The following is a 27,035-nucleotide window of genomic DNA, read 5'->3' on the forward strand; positions in this document are numbered from 1 at the left end:
CCTCTCATGTTTAAAACAAGTGCTTTCTGAAACCCACGGCACGGATGGCATTATCCATCGGTGGCGATAAAGCCGAGACTGCCAGGGAACACCTGATGGGGGCTCTCCGGGCCGGCACCCCAGGCAGGTGTCTCCGAGCTCTTGCTGTCCTCCGGCTCCCTCTCTTGGGTCCCCCGGAACCTCTCTCTGGGCGAGGTTTCCTCCCGTGACGTTGGGCAGCGAGGCGCCTCGAAAGCCCTGCATGCCAGCTGCGCGCAGACACGCAGCCTGGGGGGCCGCTGTCGCTGCGCCGCAGCCCTGAGGAGGGGCCCCTGAGGAGTGGTCGCCCCTCACGTCTCCAGTTGCTGGTTTCAGCCGTGAGGGGCGACCCCAGCAAGGGCTGGGACTGTGGGCACCGTCGGATCAGGCTTAGACGAGGCCTCGAGCTGACGGGGCAGAAAGCAGAACAGAGCCCAGTGGTCTGGACTGGGAGAGGCTGCCCAAGGACACGGCGGGTGCGGTAAGACTTGGGTAAACGTCGCTTGTCCAGAGCCAGGTCAAGAGGGAGGGGGCAGGCACAAGAGGGGTCGATCTTGAGAGAGGAGAAGGCAGCGCAAAGGAGGGGGCAAGTTTAGTGCGGCTGGAACTCAGGGCTGCGCAGGGGCAGGTAGGGGGATTTGAGGGGCAAGTGTCCTTATCTAACTTCGCAGCTCCCTGGCTACAGTGTGGGCCCAGCCAAGCGGGAGAAGGCAGGACTGTGTTCTAGGTAAGAAGAATGTTTTCCCGGTGCCGAGCGGTGGCAGTGGAGGCGGGAAGACGGAGGCTCGTCGGGGACCCGTGTGGGGCCAGCAGCTGCGGGGCCCTTCTCCCCAGGCAGCGGCCGACGGGCGTCGGCCTGGCCGGGCAGCCCTCTGTCTGCGTGCTGTGCGTCTGACGTTGCTGGAGGAAACCTGTCCCCAGGTCTGGGCCTTGAGGACTTGCCACTGAGGACTCATTCCTTCTGTCCGGCCCCCGGACTGCCTGTCTCCCCCGGGGCGGAGGGGCCCAGTCTAATAGGTCTCGGGGCCGAAACACGGGTCTGGGTGCCCGAAGCCCGAGGCCGAGCAAACGGCGGCTGCTCGTCCTGGGCTGCGTGGGAAGCAGCCACACGACGCTCCAGGGCTCCGCCTTCTCTCCGACTCGCACTGCATGGCCTTTACAACTCAATGGCGCATGGTTCCCATCACGACCACCGGCTTCCCCGCGGCGGAGGTGTGGCGGTGGTTTGGCGCACACCGAGTTACTATTGTCCTCTGTGTCGTGGTTCGTGAGCAAGACCCCCTGGCTGGCCCAGAGGGCCTCGGAAACGAGGGGGAGGCCAGGCCCCAGAGGAGGAGAGGCGAGACGGGGCGTCGCGTGCGCGCCCTGCCGTCCGCTTCGGGCCTCTGCTTCCCTTTCCGGAGCCCCTGTGGCGAACCCCTGCCCCGACGCCTCTGCAGCGGAGACTGCGGGTCCCGTCGCGGCCGCGGGCACCGAGCGGTCGCGGCAGTTGTTTTGAGCAGCTCGCGGGCACCCCATGTCCGTGAGGCCACGGGAGATGGGACACGCCATGAAAATGTGGACACGCAGTTGGTGTCCACAGGCTCGTCCCCTCAATAAGCAACACCGAGCACAAGCCAGTGTGGCCGGCTGACCTGGCCCACGGACGACACCAGGGCTGACGTCGGAGCTGGGCAGGGAGCCGCTGGGCGGAGACCGGGGACAGGGGGCAGGCGCTCAGAGCGGACTCTCCTGCGGGGAACGGGTCACGCACCGGGCAGGCCGATCACGGCCTCCGCAAGGCGCGCTGCTGGGCGATCTGCGAGCCTGCCCCTCCTTGCGGGCGTGCAGGGCACCCTGCCATCGTCTTCGTGGGGCGGGGATGTCATCGCCGGAGGCTGGGAGACGCAGAAGGAAGGTTGTGCGGGTGTGGGGGCGTTAGGAAGGCCGGCAGTCCTGGCGGCTGGCGGGGAACGCGGCCGGGAGACGGAGGGGAGCCCAGAGCCAGGGAGGGCGTCGGGGGCAGCTCGGGGCAGGTCAGGGAAACGTGAGCTGGTTTAGTGCCCCGAGGACCGGGATCCACTGATGCAGCAGAGGCTGGATTCACGATTGAGGGGGCGGGGGCAGGGGCGGGGGTTCAGAGGCCATGAGCAGAGCCGTTCGTGCCTCCACTTCCAGGCGGGCCTTTGGGGACGGGCCTTCGGGGATGGGGGGCCTTTGGGGACAGGAGGCTTCCGTTTCCGGAGAGAGTTGCCAGGAGTTACACGCGGCCGCTTTCTCTCCGCGTGAGTGAGGAGGAGGAGGACTCCGAGGCCCGTCTTCAGCCCCGGGGAGTCGGGGAGCCAGACCGGGGTGGAAGGTGTGACCTTGTTCGCAGAAGTGTCCGGTTCGCCAAAACGTCTGTTAGTTTCTTCCGTAAGATAAAAGACACATTTTTTTCATTTTTCACCAGTAACTTTATCAATTTGGATGTTTTGAGCGTGTCGGCTCTCTGCCGCCTGGTATAATGTTGGCTGTTCCCAGTTAGTGTCTCGACTTGATCACCATCAACTCCACCTGGTCCACCCGGCCGTGGAGCATCGTCCAGCGAGAGGTCTCCTGCACCGAACTTCGCAAGCCACTCTTAACACGCCAGTCAGTCACAGCACCTTCTCCCTACATGGCACAAATATTTTTTATTTTGCATTTCAGCTGCATTTTTACTTTCCTTGAAATAATAAAGCATAATATGCTGAAAATGTCATCTATTTTCTTATTAAAATGGCTATACGGAAATTCGCCAATTTTAATTTTTTTTTTAAATGCACATGGATGTGACAGCTGTCACAATACACTCTAACATGGTTGTTTTGAATGACATTAAAAACAACTAAGTGCTACCGGAGCCATCGTATGGAAGAAACCAAACGGACTTTTTGGCCCCCCCCAGTAAGACAGCAGCTTAGGTGCCAGGCGCAGGGCAGCGATGCCAGGCACACACACGTTGCCCGACTGAGGTTCCTGGCCCCTCCCGCAGGGTAGGGTGGGTTCCAGCGCTTGGGGGGGGTGGGCTGAGTGGGGGTGAGAGGCCCCCCATGGGTGGGGATGAGAGCCCGGCGTCCAGACGGGAACCAGAGTCAAATGGGAAGTAAGTGGTCATGGGGCCCCCATGCTAAGGAAAGCACCGGGCAGCACAGCAAAGGGGCGTGGGCGTGGGCGTGCGTGTGCATGTGTGCACTTGCCCGGGGGGTGTGAGGCAGCACACAGAAACAAGACAAACCTTGGCCGTAGCTTTTATTCCTTTTTTGCCCTCCTTTCTTGAGGAGACAGAACGTTGCAGGGGGAGTAAAGGAAAAGCAAGCCCAGTCCACCAGGCTCTGGGGGTCGGAGAGGCACCCGGCGCCGGGACCCCGAAGTGCAGGGCCGAGCCGCCGGGAGGAGGAGAGCGCGCGGTGAGCATCAGGACAGGCGGCGGGGGGGACGGTGGGGGCGCGGATGCGTCTGCGAAGAGGTGCCTTGGGCGGCGCAGGAGGGCGGGCGGGCGGTGTGCTGAGCACGAAGCCGGGAGGAGGCCAGGGAGCCCGCATGGCATTTAAGGGACCGCTCCTGACGTCCCTGTCACCTTCTTGTTTCTCTCATGCGGCCGCTCTTCTGCTGTTGTCCTCATCTTGACTCTGCTACGAAGTGCAAGCACTGAGAAGGTTCTAGGCAGCAAACAGGCCACTCTCCTGACCCTTGGAGATACCTCAGTGGTCACAGGCACCAAGGGGCGTTGGCTTGTTGCAGCGCAGCCGACGAGCTGAACGGCGTTCGTGCGGGATGTGCGCCTGGGACCTGTCCAGGCCCGGCGCGCTCTCCAGGGCCAGCGGCCCCCCAGACACCCGCCCTGCCCTGAGCCCCTGGGCCGGGCCCCCAGGCCCAGGCAGCTTCTGGGCTTCGTGCCTGCCTTCCCCTGCGTCGGGATGTGTAAGACGTCAGAGGGAACGCGTGTGCTGTGTGTGGCCTGCCTCTAATGCGCACGGGGAAAGCATGTGAAGGAACCGAAGGCTTGTTTTCCTTTGTAAGAAGCCATCGGCGACGGGCACGGGGTGTGCACAGACGCCCGGTGGGGTGACAGGTGACAGTGACCGAGTGCACGGTGGGCATGCAGGGGAGACTGGGCTGGGGCGGTGCCTGCGGGAGGCTGGGGAGCCTGGCGGCCTGACAGGCGTCAGTCAGCGGGGTCGGCCCGAGGGGCGGCCGTGCGGCGGGAGGTGGGGCAGCTCACAGGCGTGGTTCCCGTTGGCGTGGAGCCTCCACGTCCCCGGGCGCCGCCTGCTCGTGCGCCGCTGTCGCTGCAGGCCGGCCAGGCGGCCCGGCCGCAGGTCTGCGGCGCTTTCACTCCGAGGCAAACATCCCGGTCAGACCCGCCACGGAGGCTGTTAGGCTGTCGGTGCGTGTTGTGTGCCGTCTGCATGTCGTCCCTGTGGGCTGTCTGTGTGCTGTCTCCTGTGTCTGTGTTGTCCGTGTATTGTCCATGTGCGTCTGTCTTTATGTTGTCTCTGTGTTGTCTCTGTGTATGTTGTCTGTGTGTGTTGTCTGTGTTGTTTGTGTTTGTGTGTGTTGTCTGTGTGTTATCTCTGTGTGTCATCTCTGTGTATGTTGTCTGTGTGCGGTGTTTGTGTTTGTGTGTGTTGTCTCTGTGTATGTTGTCTGCGTTGTCTATGTGCGTTGTCTGTGTGTGTGTGTATGCGCTCGCGCGCGCGTGGCTCTCAAAGCTGCAGCGAGAGCCCAGCTGAAGCGCTGGAAAGCAACATAAATGATTTAAGACCCAGCGATTTTGCCAGGGAAACACTCAGGCCGGAGTCTAATTCTTTCATCTAACCCCAGCCCCTTGAAAAGCTTTGAGCTAGGAGTTGACTCAGCATGTCAGTGCCAAGAAGATCCATTGACCCTGAGTTCAGTGCTGAGAAATTGAGAAATGTTCTTTTTAATGTCTATTCAATAAATACAGCATCCACCTTGCAAGGGGCTGCGCAATCCACTTCGAATCCATTATGGGATGTTCGTGGGGGCTGACAAGCTGTCCCGAGACAACCACGGCCGCGAGATGAGGTTAACCCTTCCTGGGGACGCAAGTCACGGCCGCCGCCAGCGCAGGCCCTCGGACCGCGGGCGTTCGCACCGCTGTGAGGGCCCCCGGGTGTCCTCCCCGACCCGGTCACCCTCCTCCGGGTACACCAACTCACGCACGGAGACATACATGTAATAACCATGAAGTGACGCTGCGTACAATAAAAACAATTAAATAAGTAAAACACGGGGACATGAAATGCTGTCTTTCCCTGTCATCACCCTTGGGGACGGGACCAGATTTCTCTCGCCTCACCTGGTGTGAGCCGCTCCCTCCAGGTCACCTGCAAAGACAGTGGCCGTGCTTGATGAACTTCCCGTCAAGACGGGGGATCTGACAGCCGGGCTGGTAGCCGGCAGAAGGAGAAACCCAGACACAGAGTCTGGGCACTGAAGCGTTTGGTGCACATTTCACGGTTTATGAGACAACTGGGAGAGAATATTGAAAATCAGGACAATTCCAGAATACTCCTCGGGGATGGTCACGTCGTCCTGGGGGTCGGAGGAAAGGCTGACCCGGAAGCAGTCGGACAGCTGTCTCCAGAGTGGCAGCAGGTCCAGGCCGAGGCCGGTGCTTGGACCGTTTGTGCTATGGTAGCAGGCGGAGCTGTGGAGGCCAGTCATGTCCCAGCAGGGGGTGCGTGATGGGACAGACATCGTGGCCAGAGACTAGTGAGCTGACTGGACGTGGCGTCACGTTAGCTACCACACACTCATTATCTCTCACCCACCAAATGGCTAATCACTTGTGGGGTCCATTCATTTAGCAAACACCTATCTAACACCCTCTAACACCGAAAGCAGAAGTTTGGGTCTGTGGGGGAGAGCGGTCCCAGTCTCTCCGCAGGGTTGCCGACGTGCCTTCCATGAAACCGGCTTCACAGAGTTTTGTAGAGGTTGGTTGGTTGGTTGGTTTTTTATAAAAGATTCTATTTATCTTTAGAGAAGGGGAAGGGAGGGAGAGAAACATCCACGTGAGAGAAACATTGATCGTCAACCTCCCGCGCACGCCCTGACCGGGGATCGAACCCACAACCCAGTCAAGTGCCCTGACTGGGAATGGAACCAGCAACCTTTTGCTTTGCAGGATGATGGCCAACGCACTGAGCCACACCGGTCAGGGCTACAGACATGCTTTAGGAAACGGGTTTGGTGGTCAGGTCAGTTCATGAGACACTCGGTTCCATGGCGGCGTCGACCAGGTGCTGCAGGACCCACCTCTTGCTTCCGTCCCCGGGCCTGTGGTACGTGGGTTTCATTAGGCGTCATCTGGCTCCACTCACAGAACCCACCGAGGACCTGCCGTGGAGAACGTGCTGCCCCAGAACCGCACTCCAACATGAGGTCGCGCAGCTGTCGGTCCCGGGCAGGGACCGAGCGTGCGGCGTTCAGTGAGCTTTTGACCAGAAAGTAAGCGGCCCTGCACGAAAGAGAAGTCTCTGTCGGAGCCAGCCTTCCGCAGCGCGCACCGTGAAGCCTGCTCGTCCCCTGCGTGGGTGCGAGTAGAAGAATTTTGCAGTCAACCTTGATCTTCTCCTTCGTGTCGGAGAAAGCGCTGGAAATGGGCTCCCGTGCATCCAAGAGCCAGATTTATGTGTCCCCACAGAGCACGGTGACTTCAGCGAGCTGGTCGCCGGCACTGAGAAATGCCAGCGCGGGGAGCAGGGCGGGTGGCGGCGCCGGGGTCACCTCAGCAGAAAGAGTAACCACCGCACGGCTGCCCTCCCCCCGCCGCCGGCCCCTCCTGGGCCCCTGCCCATCAGGCACAGAGCCGTGCCCGGCGCTCTGCGCCTGCCTGCCGGCTTGGCAGCGATTTCTCCTGCCGCCCTTGCGCGTTCACACGCCACTCCCTGAACAGCTCCACACGCAGGTGAAGGGGTCCCAGTAACACCTGCATAAGTTGCCCTTCTCCCCTCGCAGAGGGAGGAGGTGTCCCCACCCCCTGAGCAGGTGTGGAGGGAACAGACACACGCTGCATTCTGTGCCCAGGCCTGTGGCGGGCCTTTTACACACAGCCCTGCAGGTGGGCCCTCGGGCCCCCGTTCCAGCACCAAGAGGGGGTGAGGGCCCGCGGGACGTGGGACCCCTGAGCGGCGGGCCGGACTCGCACCTGCGTCTGCCCGACCCCGGAGCCGCTGCGCCTGAGCAGGTGGGCGCGTGAAGGCTGCTCAGGTGACGAAGGATCGCCCGGGCATCGTCTCGTTCGGACTCTGACGAGCTTTATTAACTCAGCGTCCGAAGCAAAGGCGGAGGCTGCATCCCAAGGCCTCCCAGCACGTCAGAGCCTCACAGTGGGAGGTCCTGGTGGGGCCGGGATGGACCGCGGCCTCAGGACAGAGGGCCACTCAGTCTCCGTTTCTAGCAGTCGTCACTGTGCGTAACAGTCCCCACGCAGTGTCCTCCCATTCAGACCTTGGAACAATTTTAAAAACAGGTATTTTTATTTTATGTTTATTCCACACAAGGGATCTAAGGCCAGAAGAGGCCGAGAGACTTGGCTAAGATTTACATCGGTGCCAGCGGCGACGCCGAGGGCCCGTGACTCACCATTTCGCCTGATCCTTGGTAGCGGTGGAGGCGGCGCTGCCGTCCTCCTCCGCACAGACGAGAAGAGCGGGGCCCAGGGAGCCGGCGGGAGGGGCGCGGGGGCCGGCGCGGCCCTCTTCTCGGTCTGGCCTCATGTCTCGCCCGCGTGCCCCCTGGGGACTCTGTGTCTCGTCCTGGCTCCCTTGCCCGCGCGGTCACGCTGCCAAAGGACGCGGACGTGGAGTGAGAGTAAGCCAGCAGCCCCACCCCCTCGCCTGGACGAGACGCCACGTCCAGCCCACGCACGTGCAGGCCGCGAATGGGGACGTGGCCCGCGCCGTGGGACGGGGAGGCGGGGTGCCCTGCGCTGCCCTCCTCGCGGCGAGCCCCCCGCGACGGGGACGGGTGGCCGCGCCATGCTCAGAACAGCGGGCTGTGGGAGGCGTGGCCGCCCCCGGGCCAGCCGGGGCCTCCACCCGCAGGGAGCCGGACGCCCGGGTTGTGCCCGAGCACGGACATTTCATCCTGACACCCTTGGGACGCTGCTGCTGCGGCAACGAACTTCACTTTATTTGTGGCTTTGCTCGTGGGCTTGGGCCGAGCGCCCACGGCGCCACCGGGATAATCAACACCTCTAATTAGCACGAGAAACGCCCAGCTCCCAAGCCTGTCAGTAGGGGACAAGCCTGCTGTGCAGAGCGCCAGGCTCCTGCCAGTCCAGCAAAGCCGCCCCCCACCCCCGCCGCCCCCGGCCCGCCACGCACCCTGCGTTCACCGCCCTCCGGCAGGCGGCCCCTCCTCTGCTCCCCGCCTTTAGGAACGTCCCCTTCCAGGGAGGTCTGCGGGGCGACGGGTGCTGGAAGTGAGGCGCCCCGCCACGGGCCGATGCCTGGTGCTCCCAAGGCAGGTCCCCGTGCCCGCCACCGGCCCCCAAGCAGCGACCGGGTGAGGGAGCGCGCAGCGAGCAACACCGAGGACAGCGCTGCCGCCTTTGCCTTTGCTCACGGGCTGGGCAGAGGGAGCCGCACACCTGCAGCACCTGTGAGAGCCTGCGGGCCGGGCGCACGGAGGAAAGCAGCACCTCCCTGCCAGGCTCCCCAGCAAGGAGCCAGGGACGGGAGGGAGGGCAGGGCCCCCTGGAGGCTGCACACGGGGGCACAAGGTCGCCATGGCACCTGGGAGCCGCCGCTCGCTCTCCGCAGACCACCCCAAGTCCAGGGGAAGCTCACGTTGGTAACAAGCTGTCGCTGTTCCGCTGTGGCTGATTCTGGTCTGATGCCCCTGCAGAGCGTGAGGGGCCTCAGGATGCCCAGCGGCTGTGGGCGTCTGACTCGTCCCGCCTGCAGGCACGCTCCCCTTTGTGACCGGTGGCACCGCGTCGTGCCTCCATCCGGTTCTGGGGGAAGCGTGCTTAGGTGGCTACTTGTCTGTTTTTTTCTCCCAACGCAGGAGACGGCAGAACCGGGACTAAGGGAGGGAGAGGGGCCGGGATGCGGAGGCTGGCCAGGCTGACCTGGGAGGGGCGGCCTGGCGTCTGCGCGGCCTGCACAGCGGGCGTGGGGGAAGCCAGACGGCCCGGTCGCTGTCAGAGCGCCGGGCTGGGAGCCGGGCCGCGCGGCTCGGCTTGGCGCAGCGTCGCTCCGCTTCCGCGTTCTGGTCCTTACCGTCCCATCCAGAACGGAAGTGCTGTTTACTCGCTGAAAGCTGGGGGCAAAGGCCTCCAGACTTCTTCCAGGAGCACGGCATGGGGAGGCGGGAGCTCCCGCCTCCGTCTGTGGCCTGATGCCGCTGGCCTCCGGGCCTGCCTGTCGCAGAACAAGGCTCCAGGTTGGTGGCCGCAGGTCCGTGCAGCCCCGCTGGTCGCCAGGGCGCGCGTGGTGGGGGCTCCTCGCCAGGCACGTGTGTTCGCCGTCCTCCCCAGACCGTGTGCGCACATGTGCGCACGCGCACACCGCACACGCGCACACTTGGAGCGCTGTTACCCCGACGGTGACTTAACTCAGAGGCGTGAGGCGCTCACGGGCGCGGCGGCGGCCCTGTTGGGAAGGGGCTGTGGCATGTGTTCACCGCCGGCCGCCAGCCCCGGGGAGGTGCAGGGAGAGCTCCAGGCTCAGCTGGGGTGCATTACCTTGTAAGGCTAATGTCGCCCTCAAAATAAAAATGTGTGCTTATTAGTCTAAGTATTTCATGCACCAGAAAACCAAGTCATAGAATAACTTGCTCCAAGTCACAGATTTTGGATGGAAGTGCCTTTAGGTTTTTTCTCAAATTAAACCAAACGCAGGTAGGTCTATGTCATTTTCCCAACGAGGCCACATCTGGCTCCACGTCTATGGAACCTGGTCTGGCAGCCGGGCTGACATCTGGGGTCCGGCGGCTCTGGGTGTGTCCGGTCCCCACCGAGCGAAGGGGCAGCGTAGGGATGGGGAGAGAGGCCACTCGGGCATTGTGGCCCTGGGCGGGCACTCAGCCCTCCGAGCCTCGATTTTCCCTGTGAGGCGGGGGCGGGCGCACCTCCCTGCGGATCGGGGCGGCAGGTCAGGTGTCAGCCCCGGGCCCCTGGGGGGGCCCAGTGCGCGGGCTCCCCCTCCTCCCCGGCGAGGCCCGGCTCTCCCCCTCTGAGCGGTAACAGCGAGCTTCCTGGGAAGGGCCGTCGTGCGCAGCACGCACCCCCACGTCCTTGACAGTCGCCTCGCGCCTCTGGGCGGAACACGTGAGACGAGTGTGGTCGGAAAGTTAGAGCTGGCGGGCAAAGCGGGCCGGCGGCGGTGGGGGCGCGGTGCCCGTCCTCGCGGGGCGGGGGGGGGGCCTCCCAGGGGAGCGGAGAACGGCCCGTCCGCGCCGCGCGCACACCGGGGCGTCGGGCTGCACGCCCGCTTCCTCCGCGCGCCCGGACTGTTTACCCGAGTCTGCGATCAGCGAGAACACGGTCCCGGCCGCTTGCTTGGCGAGAGGAGGCCGGGGCAGCCTTGCAGCTGTCATATTTATTTCCGAGGCAGAGCAGGTCAGGAAAATTGATCAAATTAATCATACGAGCCGGCAAACATCAGGAGTGAGAACGAGAGGCGCAGATGAGTCCTTGCTTCATCCCCGGCCGCACCTGCCCTCGTTCTAATGGGGTCTGTGCGCCCGGCGGCCGGGGGAGGCGTGGCCGTGGAAATAGAGTCCTGGGAGGAATCGAACAGGAGGCATTACGGGGCAGGGCTCCCGTGCCGGCCGCGGTGTCTGTGGAGGCCATTAAGTCCTCCGAGGCAGCAGGAAATCCATCTTTCCTTGTCCCATTAGAGGCTGAGTTCAGGACCTCAGAGTGCGGGGATCTATGGCAGGTGATCCTAACTAATTTGGGCCACATTTCTTTCCCGTTGGAGAAGTGGCAGGGCCTTCTCTGCGGCAGCTCTCGACTGGGAAGGCTCTTCCCTCCCCCGGGGCTGCACCAAACCCCAGAGTCCTCGGTCTCACTCTCCTGGCGGGGGTGGGGTTGGCGGGGTGGGGTGGGGTGGGGTGAGGGTGGGGGTTGGCTCGGGGAAGGGGACAGCGTTTCTGTAGCCTCCCGGGCGGCGTAGCCCCTGTGAACACCGCCAGCCAGCGGTGGTTCTCTGGCACTTGCTGCGTCCACGTCCCCTGGGGACTCGAGAAAGTGGAGCCTGCCCACCCCCCGCCTGGGGCCCGGGCGCGGCCAAGAACGTGCGTTTCCCGTGGGCGCGGGGGACGCAGTGTTGCTGGTCCTGCGGCCGAGCCGCGGGGGCCACGGGCTGGAGGAGCCGGTTTTGGGTTCTCGCGCTGACCGCGTCGCTAATAAGCGGTACTGCCTTGAACAATTCACGCGGTGTTTCTGAAACGCACGTTTTTAATCTCAAAGATTTTGGGGCGCATCAACTGAGCTCATGTCTACAGTACTTACAAACCATAAAGCATAGGATAAAAATTAATTTTCATTTGTTTCTATTCAAATTTCCATTTTGCTTAGTGTTTAATCGATCTAGGCGTGACTATGACAACTTACCTCCAGATTTATTCATTCATTAAAAAAGTAATTAACTCCTATTAACCAATGTCACCCCAATAAATTTAATAAAAAAAGTAATTAACAAGTGCCATCTATAGCAGGCCCGGGACAAAGGCGATGACGTAGCACACGTGGCCCCTCCCTCCCTCCACTTACGTCCAGTGCGGGACCAGAGATACCGGGTTTTGTGTGGCCTGCAAGCTAAGAATGTTATTTGCATATTTGAAAATTTTTTTAAATTTATTTATTTATTTTTAGAGAGAGGGGAAGGGAGGGAGAAAAAGGGAGAGAAACACTGATATGAAAGAGCAGCATCGCTCGGTTGCCCCATGCGCTCTGACCGGGGACCCGGCCCCCAACCCAGGCAGACGCCCTGACCGGGGGTCAGACGGGCCGCTCTCTCCTTTGCGGGGTGATGCCCAACCCGTGGAGCCACACTGGCCGGGGTGGTTTTTACATTTTCAATGGTTGAAAAAAATCAAAAGAATATAATATGTGATGCGTAAAGACCACATAGAATGCAAGCGTCAGTGCCTATAATTGACATGTTGTTGGAACGCAGACACGCTCCAGCACGCCCCTATTTTTACAGCGGCCTTTGTGCAGCCAAGGTGGAGTGCGGAGCGGTGGCCGTGACCCCCAACCTTCCAGAAGAGCTCGCTCGCCCCTGTCCCGGGGGAGAGTGGGGCGCCCTCGCATAGGTGCTGGGAGGGGACAGAGGTCTGGGTGGACTCCCGGCCGGAGGGCGGCAGGCGGGAGGCTAGCCCAGGGCCGGGGGACGGCAGCGGGTAGCTGCGCGGGCGTCAGGGCCACGGAGGCGCGCAGGGAGGCCCTGAGCGGGCCCTTTGGCTCTTTGAAACCCGGTCACAAGACCAAGCACTGCTGAGGGCAGACGCGGGGGCTGGGGGCACAGTCCCAGACCCAGGGCCGTGGGGCCGCGGGGCCTGGTGTGCCTTCGTGGGCAGGACTTCACTCAAGTACAGGGGCCACTCGTTAAAGGGAGGGAAGGGGCGAGTAAAGGAGCTGATTTCATGGGCGCGCTCGCTGTGGGCCGGTGCCACTCTAAGGACAGTTCGGTCTTCAGAACAACGCTGTGAACGGCGCTAGTGTTGTCTTCATTACTGATGACAAAAGAGAGGTTAGCCAGCGAAGGTCGCAGCCATGGAGTCAGCACCGACGCGGAGCCCCGCCAGAGCGGTCGCTCCGGCGCAGGAGTGCGTGAGCGGAGCGGCGGGCCACCGGGAAGCTCTTGCTCACGTCCACACCAGAGACGGCGCAGACAGCGTCGGGGGGAGCAGGACAGGCGGCCCGAGGACGGCAGGCCGCGCTCGGCCAGGGGCCTGGGGCCGTTGCAATAGGGGCCGCAAGGGAGAAGAGAAGGCACTTCAGGTCTGGATGGCTGACTCTGCGCTGCACGTGCCCTGTCCGGCGGCCTCGGTGGACGGGCCACTTTGGTTCGGTATAGGGGTCGCAAGTGCACGCGTGTATCTGCCTTCCTCCAGCTCCCCAGGCCCATGACCCCTGCCAGGGCACAGACAGTAACGAGCCCGTGTCCCCCCGCCGCCGACAGGAGACACCGGGCGAGGTGCGTGCCGGCTGCGAGAGCCGGTTGAACTTCAGCGCTGCTCCGTGCTGCACGTGCGCGAGTGGACAGGCCAGGCCACCCTGAGCGCTGGCCAGCAGACCGCTCCCTCGGTCCTGGAACTCTGAGCCTCGGTGTCCAGGCTCGCTCATGGGCCGGGGGAGAGTTTGTTCTTTGTCACGTCTAAAGTGGGGACCAGTGAGGGATTTGATTTCCTCCTGGTTGGTCCTTGAAATTCTCTGTTTCTGAAAGTATGTATCGGTCCATAAACCTAAAAAGTAAATACTGAAAAGGTCAGAACGGTGCATAGCAATGTGTGTGCCTACAGTTTCTGTCGCTTCTCTGTAAGAGTAACAGGAAACTGAACTCAAGAAAGGTTTGATTTGGTTTATACACCTTTCTGTTCATGGATTTTTCAGTTTTACCAGATCCATGTGAAACAAAGTCAGACCAGTAGAGGCTTTTGTGGGTCCTCAGTGACCCCCGGTCCCCTTGACTCCAGCGCCATGACGCCCCCTTCTCGCCGGGTCCCTTCATGTTCGAGGAGAGTCGCCCACGGTTGCCAGGCAACGCAGCAGGGCTGGCCTGCACCCGGCAGTGAGGCATCGGCTGCTGTCATCACGCTCTAAGTTATTATTACTATTTAACAAAACCGCCGCCCGGCCTGTGTTGCGCTCAGTGGGGTCCTCTCCCTGGAGAAAATGCTCCTGTAGATTTCCCGGGAAACGAATTTATTTTCTTAAAACAGATCCCAGTTAAGTCTGCAAAGGACAGCGAAGGTCTAGGGCGGGAGGAAGGGGCAGAGGAGCAGGCGCGAGGGAAGCAGCCTCACGCAGACGGACGCACAGCGGACGGACCGGCAGGATGCGGGGGCCGCTCGGCTCCGCGGGACGCCGGAGCGCGGCCTGGGCCTGGGCGGCAGAAGCCGGCCCCCCGCGGGTCCCCCCGGGCTGGACGCGACACGCAGGACTTAGTTTCTTAGAGTTGCAGGGATTTTTGTTTCTAGTTCTTTTTTTAATTTAAGGTTTATTGCCACTTTTTCGTTACCACTTATGCCCCCAACACCCTCTTTCATCTCCACCCCCCGCCTGCCGCCACCACACGGTGGCTGTGCGTGTCCGACCGTCCTTCTGTGTCCTGCTCAGACCCCGGAGCCCCGCCCCCCGCCCCGAGCTCTCAGCCTGCTCGCCGTCTGTGGGTCTGTCCCTCTCTCGTGTGTTGGCTCAGCCTGTGCACTAGACTCCACAGACGAGTGACGTCCCGAGGCACATGTGCCTCTGCCCGGCCCCGTTCACTTGGCACGATGCCCTCCAGGCAGAGGGTGAGCTTTCCGTCCTTTTTACGTCCGAGCCGTGCTCCGCTGGGTGACTGTCCCACAGTTGTCTTGCCCACCCATCTGCTGATGGGCACTTGGGCTGCTTCCAAGTTTGGCGATTATAAATAGTGCTGCAAAGAACAGAGGGCTGCATATATTCTCTCCCATTCGTGTTTCAGGTTTTTTTGGTCTACTTTTTTTAGAAAGATTTTATTTATTTTTAGAGACACGGGGAGGAAGGGAGAAGGAGAGGGAGAGAAACATCGATCAGTTGCCTCTCACACACCACCAACCGGGGACCCGTCCCACAACCCAGGCCTGTGCCCTGACGGGGAATCGAACCGGCGACCTTTCGGTTCGCAGGCTGGCGCTCAGCCCGCTGAGCCGCACCAGCGGGGGCTTCGGTCTGATTCCTTCTGATGTCTGGCACGCAGCCCCACGCCCAGTTCCTTGATCCTCGTCGCTGCTTGGCAAGCGCCTGTGGGTTTGGGGGGGGTGTGGCACAGCCGCTTCCCGTTTTCCCTGGGGCCCAAGTGGCCCGAGCAAGCAGCCCCGCGTGTGCCCGCTCAGCACGCAGGGTCTGCCCTCCGCTGCTCCGGGGTCCCTGGGAGCCCGGGCGATGCGTGTGCCCGGCTGGCCACACTGTTAGGTCACAGCTTGTTCGATGCCGTGATGAAGCCATGGTTGCGTTTACTGGGCACCTTCTACGGGCCAGACACAGGGATGAACCCCCTGCAGCCTCTGTCTGCAGCGCAGACAGCAGCGTGTTGTGTTGTCCGAGGGGGCACAGCGTGTCCGAGGGGCAGGGGGTCCTGGCTCCAGCAGGGTTAGGGCCATGGCTCTTGTCCCTCTCTCTGTGCCTGCAGCGCTGGGCCCCGTGAAAACGTCCCTTCAGCCACCTGGGCGTTCCTCCACTGTCGCTCGGGGGCTGCCGGCCCCCGACAGCGCGCTGGGCACCCCGAGAGGGCAGGATGGCCTGGAGGGCCGGCAGGCGACGCGGGCCCCCGCCCCCACCCCCGGCCCGGCGTGCAGGTGCCGTGGGGAGGGCGACAGGCAACAGCCTGACAGGCGAGCTCGCGGGCGGGGGAGCAGCCTGCAGGCAGCATCTCTCGCTCCTGCAGGTAGAATATTCTTCGAGGAAAGCAGAGCAGGGGGAGGGGACGGAGATACGATGGCTCGCGCTGGTTGCCCATTACACACCCAGCGTCTGCGACTCCCAGCCCTGGGACGCACCCCACATCCGACACGGGGTTCACACCATGTCATTTGCTAGTCGGGTTCTCTTTGACACCCCCGTGTAGTATTTCCTTTAAAGTCACGCTTTTGTCGTATATGTACCTGGTCGTCTGTCATTTTACACGCCCCAGCTCTTTGGCTTGTGTCCACAGTGACCATGGCGGCCGTGAAACGACAGTCAGGGGTGCACACGGCACGTTAGGTCCCTGCTCCCAGCGAGGACGACAGCAAACAAACAGCCCTGTTCCCTCCCTGTCTTCCGACTCTGAGCAGAGAAGAGGCCCCCACGACAGCCTGTTAATTCCGTTGCCTCCTCCCCCTCCTCCCCGAGTAATGCACAGTTGCAAGTAGAGAGGCAGAGAGCAGTGCTCATATGAAAGGCCAACCAGGAAGACACAACCACTAACAAGCATTAAAAAAAGGCAGAACCAGCCCCTGTATAGAATCTTGCTGACAAGTGCTATTAAATATTAATTCTATAGACCGTGGAGACATCATTAAACAAACATATGTACCCTGATGCTGAATGCGCACCGGCCCGGGCTCGCTGCGCTCGCGGCGGTGGGCGGGGCAGAGTCTTGGTGCAGAAGGCGATTGCCCGCGTGCGTTCCCGGTGTCCTCACACGCCACCAAAACCCTCAGTGCCTTGTTGGTTATTTGTCATTTCCTTTCCCTTCACTTAACTGGAAGGACAGTTTGAGGGAGAAAGAAGGGAGTTACCCGTGTGCAGGCCCTCACGCCTGGTGAAAACGGCTCGCGTGTGGACGGTGTCCTCCCGGACGTGAAGGGCCGGGGCCGCACGCACGGCCTTGGGGGAATGAGGCCCTGGGGCACCGCGGGCCGGCTACTCCTCTCTCGCTTCTCCTGCGGAGACTCTGTACGTGCACATCCTAAGTACTGGAGGCGGACGCTCCAACCCGCAGAGCCAGCAGAGCGAATTCAGGCACAGTCTAGCCTTGACGGGCGGCGCGCTTGACGCGCGGTGAGCCAGAGGGGCAGCGTCCCCGGGTGTGGGATCGGGCCGCGGAGCCACGGAGGTGCTGCGGGGCGCGCCCGGTCCCCGGGCCTCGGGACACCCTCGCTCCCCCACCGCGGTCTGCCCCCCGCGATGCCGGTGCAGCAGGTCTGGGTGCCCTCCGGACAAGCTCCCCGGCCACGCTGAGGCTCCTGACCTGGGACCGCACCTTGAGAATCCGCTCCAGTCTAACCGCGCATGTCACCGATGGGGGAGCGGAGATGCTGAGACGGGACTACAGTCTGCCCCGGGCGCCCCGCTCACGGAAGGCTGGCTTGCGCTGGAGCATGGGGTCCGGGGCCGGGCCCCGCTCTGCCCCCTGCCCGGGGGACCGTGTCAGGAGGTCGCCCGCTAGGTCCGTGGCTCCGGGGAGGGCTCTGGGGGCCACGCGCCGTCCAGCGGGCAGCCCCGCCGGCTCCTCCTGGGCCTGTTGCCTGCTCGCCCGGTGGCGCCACGCTACGGGTGACCGGGGCTGAGACCGAAGCCCAGGGCCGGGCTTCCTCTGCACCTCACGTCGCCGACGGGCCAACTGCGGCGGCCCCTGCAGCACGTGGGAACCACCTGAAAAACGGCAGCCGTCACCGGCCCCCTGTCAGGAAGACTTGGTCCCGCAGAAACGCAGCTGGGACTCCCGGGCCCAAGGCCCCTGGGAGCCCTCACGCGGCGCCGCACCTGCTGCCCCAGGCCCCTGGGGCACCCCAGAACCTCTGGCTGTGGTGAGTCCCATCCTCCGACAGAAAGACGGAACGAGGCGTCTCCGCTGGTGAACAGAAAGACAAACATAATCCAGGGGGCCTTCATGATGACATATCCACTCGGCCCTCTCCTGCTTCTGAAAGAAATGAAAGTTAAAGCCTTTCCGTGCGCCCCTCCAAGCGCAGGCGCTGGGCCAGCTGCATCCGGGGCGAGCGGGCGCCGGCTCCTCGGACCCAGGAGTTCTGGGGCTGGGCCACGCGGCCACGCTGGCCGCTGCGCGGGGACACGGCGAGGCCCGCTGAGGGCCGGCGGGCCAAGCTGGGCAGAGATGCCGGATGCCGTCCGTGCCACTCCCGGGGCTGCGGCTCCTGCGCCGGGCACCCAGGACGCGCGGCCGGCTCCCCGACGGGCGCGCCGCCCAGCAGAGCAGGCGCGGCGCGGCGCTTTTGCATACAATTACAGCGCTGGCATCATTTTTTTTGAAACAAACTGTCCATAAATGTCACAGAAAATCCGGGTCTCCTTTTATTAAAACTGAAAAATGTGTATAAATGTAAATAACAAATGACTGAGACAGGGATAGGAACACCGCGGCAGCGGCTGGCATCTCTCTCTTCCCCTCTCTTTTCCTCTCCTCCTCATGTAATTTGCATTAATAAAGAGGCTGTTCCTTGTCGGAATGTGTTTCATCCGGTTTAAAATCCCAGGGCGATCCACTAGGAAGAGCTCTGGGAGAGTCCAGCTGTCAGAGCCGACAAGACAAATGAATCCCCGTGTCAGGAGCGTGTGGTTCAACGATGACAGATTGAGAAGAACTGTCCCCCTCTCGACAGGCGGGCTTCATTTTCAAATTAATAAATCTGAATAAAATATTTTTCCTTTCATTACGAGCGGAGCCTGTTTGACAGTTCCCGTGACAGGAGGGAGTCGCAGTGTTGATGAGAACAGTTTGCCTGGATCCCACCTGGGCTGTTTCCGTTTTATTTTCACCTGCAATCTCTCCCCGGTTTGCCGGGCCCCTGCCCTTCCTCACCTCCCGCGTCGCCCCCCGCCCCCCCGCCTTCCCGTCCTCTGTTTCCCCCGTGTTCTTGGCTCGCGATACCCCCGCCCCCCGTGCCGCCCCTCTTCTCACTCTTTGAAATGTCACCGCTCCTGTGTTTTGCTATTCTTTTTATTCACCTGCAGGCCATTACGTCTTATTAAAGGCCAGAGTGCTATTTCAGGAAGGAAGGAAGGGTGGGAGGGAGGGGAGAGAGAGAGAGAGAGAGAGAGAGAGAGAGAGAGAGAGAGAGAGAGGGAGAAGGAAAGAAAGGAAGGACAGAAGAGGGAAAGAAATTTACCACTCGTGACTGCGACGTGTTCTCTTTATTCCTGTGGTTGTTTATCACACATCAGGTCGCAGTAGCAGCTCCGGCCCGGGCTGGAGGAAAGAGCGGATTTCTCTGTGTTGTGATGTCACCTTCAGGGACAGGCCTCCTCATCTCTCGCCACGCGCACACACACGCACACGTCCCCTGTCCAGACAGACGGACGGACAAGAACACCCCTGTTATCCGGTCCCCTCCCAAAGCCGGAAGGCCTGCCGGCCACTGGGACACGCCAGCCGGGCCCGGGCGTGGGTGGCGGCTGCGGCTCTTCAATAATCGAGCACTTTCTGGGAAACGATGTGCGGTCGTTGGAGAGATGCTGTGGGGGAAAGCGGCTTCTTGATAGCAGAGGGGGGTTGCTGTCGCGTTCGGCGTAGAATCCAGCACAGCAGGCCCCTTCGGGGTCCCCGCTCTGCAGCCCGAGACCCGCCGCGTCGGAGGGCCATCACTGTGAGTGCCGCCGTCCGCGCTCCCCAGCTCCCACCCTCAGTGCGCGCCCCGCCCCCGCGTGCCCCCCCAGCCTGGAAGGGAGGAAAGAGGCCTGCGGGAGCCACGCGGGTCCTCGCTGCCAGGGCCCTGCCTGGTTGGCCCTGGTTGGCACGTTCGTTGTCCCCGCCCCTTCCCCATCCCGCCACGAGGAGCCCGCCCGTGGCGCTTCTCTGCGATGGGCAGCGCACAGTTGGGGACCCGGGGTTCGCATCCGATGCCCAAGGCGAGCCCGCTCCCCTCCCCCCGACAGCCTTTGAGAGCCTGGGCGGAAGAGTACCAACCTTGTGTTCAGGTAAATGTAGGTGGGATTTTCAAGTGACAACCTGAGATCTTCAGGCTTCGGGGAAAATGTTGAGTGTGTGTGTGTGTGCGTGTGTGTGTGTCTGTCTGTGTGTGTGATTTTGGGCTTGAATCTTGAACTCAATCACTCAGGTGTAGATATTAAGACAGAGGCAAAGCAAGGGCGCTTTCTGAACACGCGTGTCCGAGGAAGCTCCGTGGCGGGGCGGGGCTGGGGAGGGGCCCGGTTCCTCCCAGCGGGGCCGGCGGGAGCCGTGCTGCAGCCCCAGCTTAGCTCCCAGGATGAACAGAGCACCCACCCCCAAGCACAGCACGAGCAGGCCGCCCCGGGGACACGCGGGGGAGCTCGCCGGTCAGCGCCCCGATGCCGGCAGGTCTTGCCCGGGCCGCCGTGGCCGCTTCGTCGGATGTTTCCGGAGTGCTGCTTCCCCCACAGAGACAACACCATTCGAGCCGTTCGGTGATTCCCAGACCCAGTGCCACGTGACCCAGAGGCTGATGCCTGAGGAGCTGTCGTGATGCCGCAGGAACGCAGGGAAGATGCCGTGGATGCTCCAAGGGGTCTACATGCGATGAGTTCGTCCGGTTTCCACAGCAGCCCCGGTGGGCAGGCCGGGCATTGCCCTCGTCGTTTCCTCGAATTTACAGGAGGCCGAGTGCCAGGAAGAAGTGTCACGCGTGGGAAAGGGGGCCTGGCTCCCTCCTTGCCGTTTCCGCAAGGTTGCACTTCGCTCTGCTGTGCGTGGGTCTGTGTGCGCACGTGTCCCCGCACATACGTGCACGCGTATAGCCTGCGTGTGTGACTGTGTGTGTGTGTGTGTAGTGTCCCCAGGTGGATTGCACACGAGCAGGGATGACTGCTGTTGACCCTTTGTGCTCGGAGGTCACTGCTCCGGAATCTTACCAGCCCTCGTCTCTGGCCGATGGCTTTGCACCTGCCTCTCCCCATACCGGGCTGGCCAGAAAGCCCGTTTGGTTCCTTCCGTACGACGGCTCTAGTAGCTCTTAGTCTTTAACTTCCTTAGAAACACTTTTGTTAGATTGTGTTGTGACAGCTGTCCTACCAGTGTGCATTTTAAACAACTGATCAAAACTGGTGAATTTCTGGAGAGCCATTTTGATATTGAAGATGGGAGAAAATAAGCAACATTTCCCCCCATATCATGCTTTATTATTTCAAGAAAGGCAAAAACGCAACCAAAACACAGAAAAAGATTTGTGCAGTGTGTGGAGAAGGTGCTGTGACTGATCAAATGTGTCAGAAGTGGCTTGTGAAGTTTCGTGCTGGAGATCTCTCGCTGGACGATGCTCTACGGCCAGGTAGGCCAGCTGAGGTGGCAGCGATCAAATCGAGACATTAGTTGAGAACAATCCACATTACACCACATGCTCAAAAGATCCAAATCAATAAAGTTATGGGTGATAATGAAAAATGTGTCTTTTATTTTATGGAAAAACCGTATGGGCTCTTTTGGCCAATGCAGTATATGTTTTTTTCAGATTCTCTCTCCCATTTTATTCCTGGATAATGTTCAAGGGTTGAGAAGCAGTCACGGCGGGTCCCTCGCCGCCCTCCAGCAAGTGGGTTATTGATTATTGATGGGGAAGCCTGCGTGCATTTTCAGGTCCCTCACAGCAGTAGAAAACATTCATGGCGTTGAAGGGGGATACAGAGATCACAATAGATAAAATGATTTGTGTATTTTTTTAAAGGTGCAGCTCACTTTAAATTGGGTGAGGACAGGGAACTATGCCCCATTACGGCTCAGGAAGCTGGTTGCCTACTGAATGCCCGCTGGGTTTTCTCGGGCAGCCCCGCTTCCTTGGGCTGAGGCTGCGCTAGTAAGAAGGACAATAACTGTTTTCATAGGGGCATTCCGAGGACACCTGAGGACGAGGTGACACCCTTCCGTCCACCCTATAGCTTTCAGGCTGCCGCAGAAACACGACTTCTTTTCCTTCTCGAATCAGACAGAATGGATGGATGGACGAGTGCGCGGCCAGACGGACAAACGTGCTGGCTGGTCCTCACGACAGCCGTTGGAGGCGGGGTCCTCGGGCGCAGGGCGCTGCTGCACGAGGGCACCGAGGTTGAACCGCGGAGTCGGTCCTCGAGCTGCCCTGAGGCTGACCCGGAGCCACCAGACGTCTCTGTCGGGGGGTCTCGCTGCTGTGCCGTGGGCTCACGGTGCACCGGTTTCCTGAAAGGGCAGGAGGGCTTCCGCCCTGGGATCGGGTCGCCTGTGGCACGTGCGGACGGTCGCCGGGCCTCCCCCGGTGATGCCCCGAATGGGCCGCTCGCGTCTGGTACAAACCCGCGCTGGCCGTGGGGCCGAGGGTGTGCAGACAGGGACCGGGCCGCCCTTCCGTGGCCACCTCGGAGTCGCAGGTATAGCCTCGCGGTTTGTTAAGCCGGCGTTGCTGCAGGCTTAGCGCCCCGCGTGGCTCCGCGGGCACAAGGCCGCTCTTGCTGCCAAGGGCAACGGGAGCAGATGTTCCCCAGCTCCACCGCAGACCTCAGGCCACACGGGCCGCTGGTCCGGTTCCCACGCTGCAGGCCCCGGGGGCAGCGAGAGGGGGCGCCCGCAACGCACTTCCACGCTCGCTGGGCCCCTGCTCGGGCCGGGCCTCGTGCTTCACAGGACATGGACCTGCCCTCGGGGTGGTGAGCCGCTCAGAGCGCCTGGTCCTCTGCGCCCGGCTCTCCCGGCCCCGTCCCAGTGCCCTGGGGCAGGCGACGGGGCTGCTCACTGGGTGGGAGGGACTCGCGGGAGGCGGGGGCCTTCTGTGAGGCTCCACAGCAGGAGAACGAGGCTGAAAGGCACAGGCCGCGGCCGAAGGGGCCTGCCCAGCGGTCGGCTCACCTTTGCATTGTTTGTTTACATGCACTGCATTTTGCAGTTATATCGAATCACTTCTTTCTTATATTAATAATCCTGCCATTGCTCTTGTTATGACATCGTTTATTAAGCACCTACCGTGTGCCAGGCACGTACTGCGTCTTCCCTATCTGTCTCTTTTAATTCTGACGATAGCTCTGTGACTGTATTTTTATCTCTCTCTCATTACTGCGCGTGGATGAGGAAACTGAGGGTTAGACGTGGAGCCGCCCCTCCGGGGTCTTGGGACCAGTCCGGGGTAGAGCTGGGATTCAAACCCTGGACTGACAGGCTCCCTGGTCGGCATCGCTCGCATGCGGCTTTGTCACCACTTGTACCCCTTTTACACGGCCCCCAGGCCTTTGTTCCATTTGCCCAGAATTGCCTTTTCCTGCGTTTCCACGGTCGCAGTCTCCCTCCGGGCGCCGTCCCCAAGCCCCTTCCTCTCCGGGGCGCACAGAGATCGCCCCCATCAAGGGAGTCCTTGAACTTGGAAACGCGCGTGGTCACGGTGGGGTGGTAGCTGTGAGCTCAGAACAGGGGCGAGGGGCGGCGGTCCTGCCTTCAGCCCGGCGGGGCGCACCGCGGCCCCTGCGCAGGGCCCACGAGGCTCCGCGCCCGCCACGACGGTGCTGCGGTCCCGCCGGTGCCCGGTAACGCCCGTGCGCCCCGGTCAGGCTGCCTGCGCGCCGAGGGGTCCCTGCCCTGCCCTTTCGTGATGCGGGCGGCCTTTTGCAGAGTCCGTGTTTCATCCCCTGAATCTTTGGGTCGCTGCCCTTTCTCGCGTCAACAGCCAGGAGGCGGGGCTCTGACGCACAGAAGCGTCGCCGAGCAGGCGGCAGGCACGTGGCCATCCTTCGTGCGCCCCCCACCCCCCGCTCCGGGATTGGCAGTAAATGCCGCTGGATGGTGAGCTCTGAGAGCGCCTCCTCCTCGCTGAGACAGCGTCGAGCGCTTCTTCTAAAGCAGCAGCGAGCAGGCTGCGGCCCAACGGCCTCCGCCGCTGCGCCCCGCGGCGGCCGGCGGCACTGACGGGCAGGCGCTCCTCCTGCGCTGCCCGGCTCGGCCCGGGCGGCGGGGCCCTCGGGACGCCCCGGCCTCCCCCGACCCTGCGCGCCGCGATCCCGCGCTGTGAGGCATGGGAAATCGCACAAGAGTGTTCTGGGAGCTTTGTTCTCTGCATGTCCCGGTCTGGCTGGTGCCTTGATTGTTAAAGTTGGTGACTGTAACCGTTAACCAGAACTCAGAAACACAGTAGAAAATCACGTGTAGATTTTCAAAAACTGGATGCCTCCGGCAGTGGTGGCGGGATTCATCCTCTCGACGGGTAACGGCACTTCCCGCGTTCCGGGCTACAGCAGCGAGGGGAGGCGGTGCCGGGAGCGCCCCGCGAGGCCCGGGAAGTGACCCCTGAGCACTCGGGCCCCCACGCCCGGAGTCGGAGGGTCTGAGCGGCTGCCGCAGACCCAGGACTCCCGGGGGAGCCCTGGTAGACGTTGGGGTGGAACACACGTGACTATGCTCTTTCAGCCCTCTTTCCTGTCTCGCCCCACTACCCCTGTTTTTCTCAAAAAGCACGAAGTCAGTGCTCTGGCCAAAAGAAACGTAAAGCCAGGCCGAAGGCGTCCAAGGACGGGGACACCGCGGTGCCGATTCGGTGACCTCGAGTCGATGTGTCTGAGTGAGCGTGGGGGGCCTGCAGCGCCGTCTCCCCCACAGAAGCCGGGGCTCAGAGCACGGCCGGTCCTCCAGGGGGACGCGGAGAACAGCAGGACACCTCTCCGCTGCCAAGACGCCCGAGAGGTGCGGAGTTAAATAACAGGGTGGGAGGCGAACAGGCGACCGAGCTTCCACGGAGCGTCGGAGGGCACGGTCCGCGGCCAGGCGCACCTCCGCCCCCACTCGCTGCAGGAGAGGCACCGGGTAAGAAAGGGAGGGATTTCGCCACAGCTCCAAGCAGCGGTCGGATCGGACTCTGTGGACGGAAGAGGGGACCCTGTGGGGAGGGGACGGGGAGACTTGGAATCAAGAGAATGAGAGAGGTGTTTGGGTGGTGCACAGACGACCTCCTGCGCTGGAGCGTTTGATGAAGCGAGTTGTTGGGCATCGTCCCGGAGAGGCAGGTGTGGGTCACACGGCGAGAAGTGCCAGAGTCAGGCCGAGGGAAAGGGACTTCATTTGGGTCCCTTCGGCTTGGATTGTTCCGATATCACCCAAAGGGGCGGCCTGTAAGAACCAGTCCACACACCCTCCCAGGTGGCCTTTTTTGGGGGGGGGACTTTCACGCAGTCTCTGATCGGTGAACCAACAGTGACATCTCCCACTCGGTCTAGTTCGGCTCAGCGGGTGTCCTGCACGGGGCGTCCCCCGTCTCAGCTCCGTGCGCCGCACACAGGGCTCCCCAGTCCTGCCCCAGCGAGCGACCACAGAATCGGCCTGTGCCCGCCTGCGTCTGGTCGCTTGGGACGGCGCCGCCGGCGGGGGGGCTCCGGCCGTCGGGCCACCCTGTGCCTTCACGGGCACCTCAGCGGCGCCGCCCTGTCTTTCCAGTGGATGGCCCCCAGGCAGCATGGCCCTCACTGCGACTATTCTAATTCACAAAACAGCGCACGTGAAGACCACCCATGAATCCATCAATGGAATGACGCGTGTCTTCCGAGAACCCCGGGGCCTGTGAGTCACGCGCAAGGAGACTGCGGTGCATGACTCGCCTTGGGGTGGCGGAAAGGTGCTGCCAGACATTACAAAATGAACAGTCAGAAATTCTTCAGAACCCCCCGGCGGTTGGGTCCCGGAGAGGAAGGGGGCCGGGCTGGACAGAAGTTGCTTGGTTGAGGGTTATTTTTTTCTATGAAATAGCCCATGAGGGTGTTCGCTGCCTTGTGGTTAAGGTCAAGCGTAGCGTTGTCATTAGACCCACATGAAGTGTTTTCAAAATGAGGATCGGTTTCCAATCCAGGAACAGCGCGCTGCCGGCAGGAACTGCCGCCACGGGAGGCGCTGAAGGAGAGGCGGCGGCCTCCCTCCGCGGCCGGGAGGGGGCGGACCTGAGCGGAAGGCGGGAGACCCCGCCGGCCGGAGCGCCCCGCGCTGGGAGACTCAGTCCTTACACCTGGGCCTGGCTCCTAACCGTGCGTTTGCAGATCGGCGCGGGGGCCGAGGGCTTTGCTGGCGATCAGCCGTGCGGCCCAAGGAGGCCCTCGGCCGCGCCAGCCAGGGGCCCCACGACGGCTGTGCGGCGTCTGAGCCTGATCGGCGGCCTGGGCTCGGCACTCCTGTCCCGGGCGTTCCCCGCCGCAGAGGAGGCTGCGCCCTCGGTTCTCCGCGCCCTCGGGCCGCGTGGTGCGGGGCCCGGGTGCTGCGCCGCGGGTTTTAAAACGCGGCCAGCAGTTTCTCTTTGCAAGGGTGTTGTTAAATGTTGGCGTCCGTGTTACAGTAACTGAGAAATAGTTGCATTCTTTTACGGCCTACCAAGTGTTTCTGTAAATATTTATTGAAAATTTTTGTTAAAACCGTATATGATGACAAAAATGTGTATCTCAAAGCAAGGAACACAGGGTGCAGGTACCTGACCAAGACTCGCTCCCCAGGGGGCGCGGCCGGAGCTGGGGGCTGGCCCGCTGGCCCTCTGAGGGTCCGCGCAACCTCGGGTCCCCGGCGAGGCAGCGGGACACTGTCGGCTGAGGCCTGTCGCTTATTTTGCTCCCTGGTAGTAAATGGAGAGGGGTCATCAGCTCCTAAACAGAGCCCACAGTATCGACAGCCGGAGAAGCTGCCGGAAGAATAAAATATGGAAGTCTCTGAGGAGTCAAAGATGACAAATGAAAACCCATGACTCTGCAGGGGACTAATTCGTGTCCAATAAAATTAATTCCCTGTTTTCGAAAATGCCCAGAGTACTTTGTTTTTGTTTATGTTTTTGTTTAAAAAAACAAACCAAAGTGCCATCATTTAGGACTCGCACGCGGGCGGGGTGAGCACGCCGCGCCGGTGCGGCCTCACCTTCCCCACCCGGCGGCGGCCTGTGCGCGGTGCCGCCTGCTCTGCCCGCCTGCGCGGCGGCTGCGCACGCAAGCGGCGGCGGGTGCCCTGCCCTGGAGGGGTCCGCATAGACCAGGCACTGGCGCCAGAGGCGCAGCCCCCGCACAGCCCCTCCCAGGGCCCAGGGCGCCCCCAGGGCTCTCAGCGCCGCGGGAGGTGAGCGGCGGCGCTCTCTCCGAAAGCGGGGCGTCCCAGGCGGCGCAGCCCGGTGGCGGCCTTCCTGCCCCGCGATGGTGGTCAATGGCTCGCTGCCGGCCATCCGTGGAAAGCCTTCCCGGTACCGAACAGCCACGGCTTCGGGAAGGGGGTGGAAACGGAAACTCTCTTCCTGCGGCTCTGCCATTGCCGGGCACGTTCCCCTGCGCTCACGTCCTGCTCGCAGTAGACGGAGCGCCGCGCAGGCGCCGTGGGTTCCTGCCCCTCCGAACATCGGGGGTTTGAGTGGCGAAAGAAATACTAGTTTCCTTGGGGCTTTCAGACATTTTTTCCAACTAC

Source organism: Pteronotus mesoamericanus, unplaced genomic scaffold (assembly GCF_021234165.1).
Source record: "Pteronotus mesoamericanus isolate MK-2021 breed Mesoamerican mustached bat unplaced genomic scaffold, CSHL_Meso_final scaffold_1186, whole genome shotgun sequence".
In the NCBI taxonomy this organism is placed as follows: domain Eukaryota; kingdom Metazoa; phylum Chordata; class Mammalia; order Chiroptera; family Mormoopidae; genus Pteronotus; species Pteronotus mesoamericanus.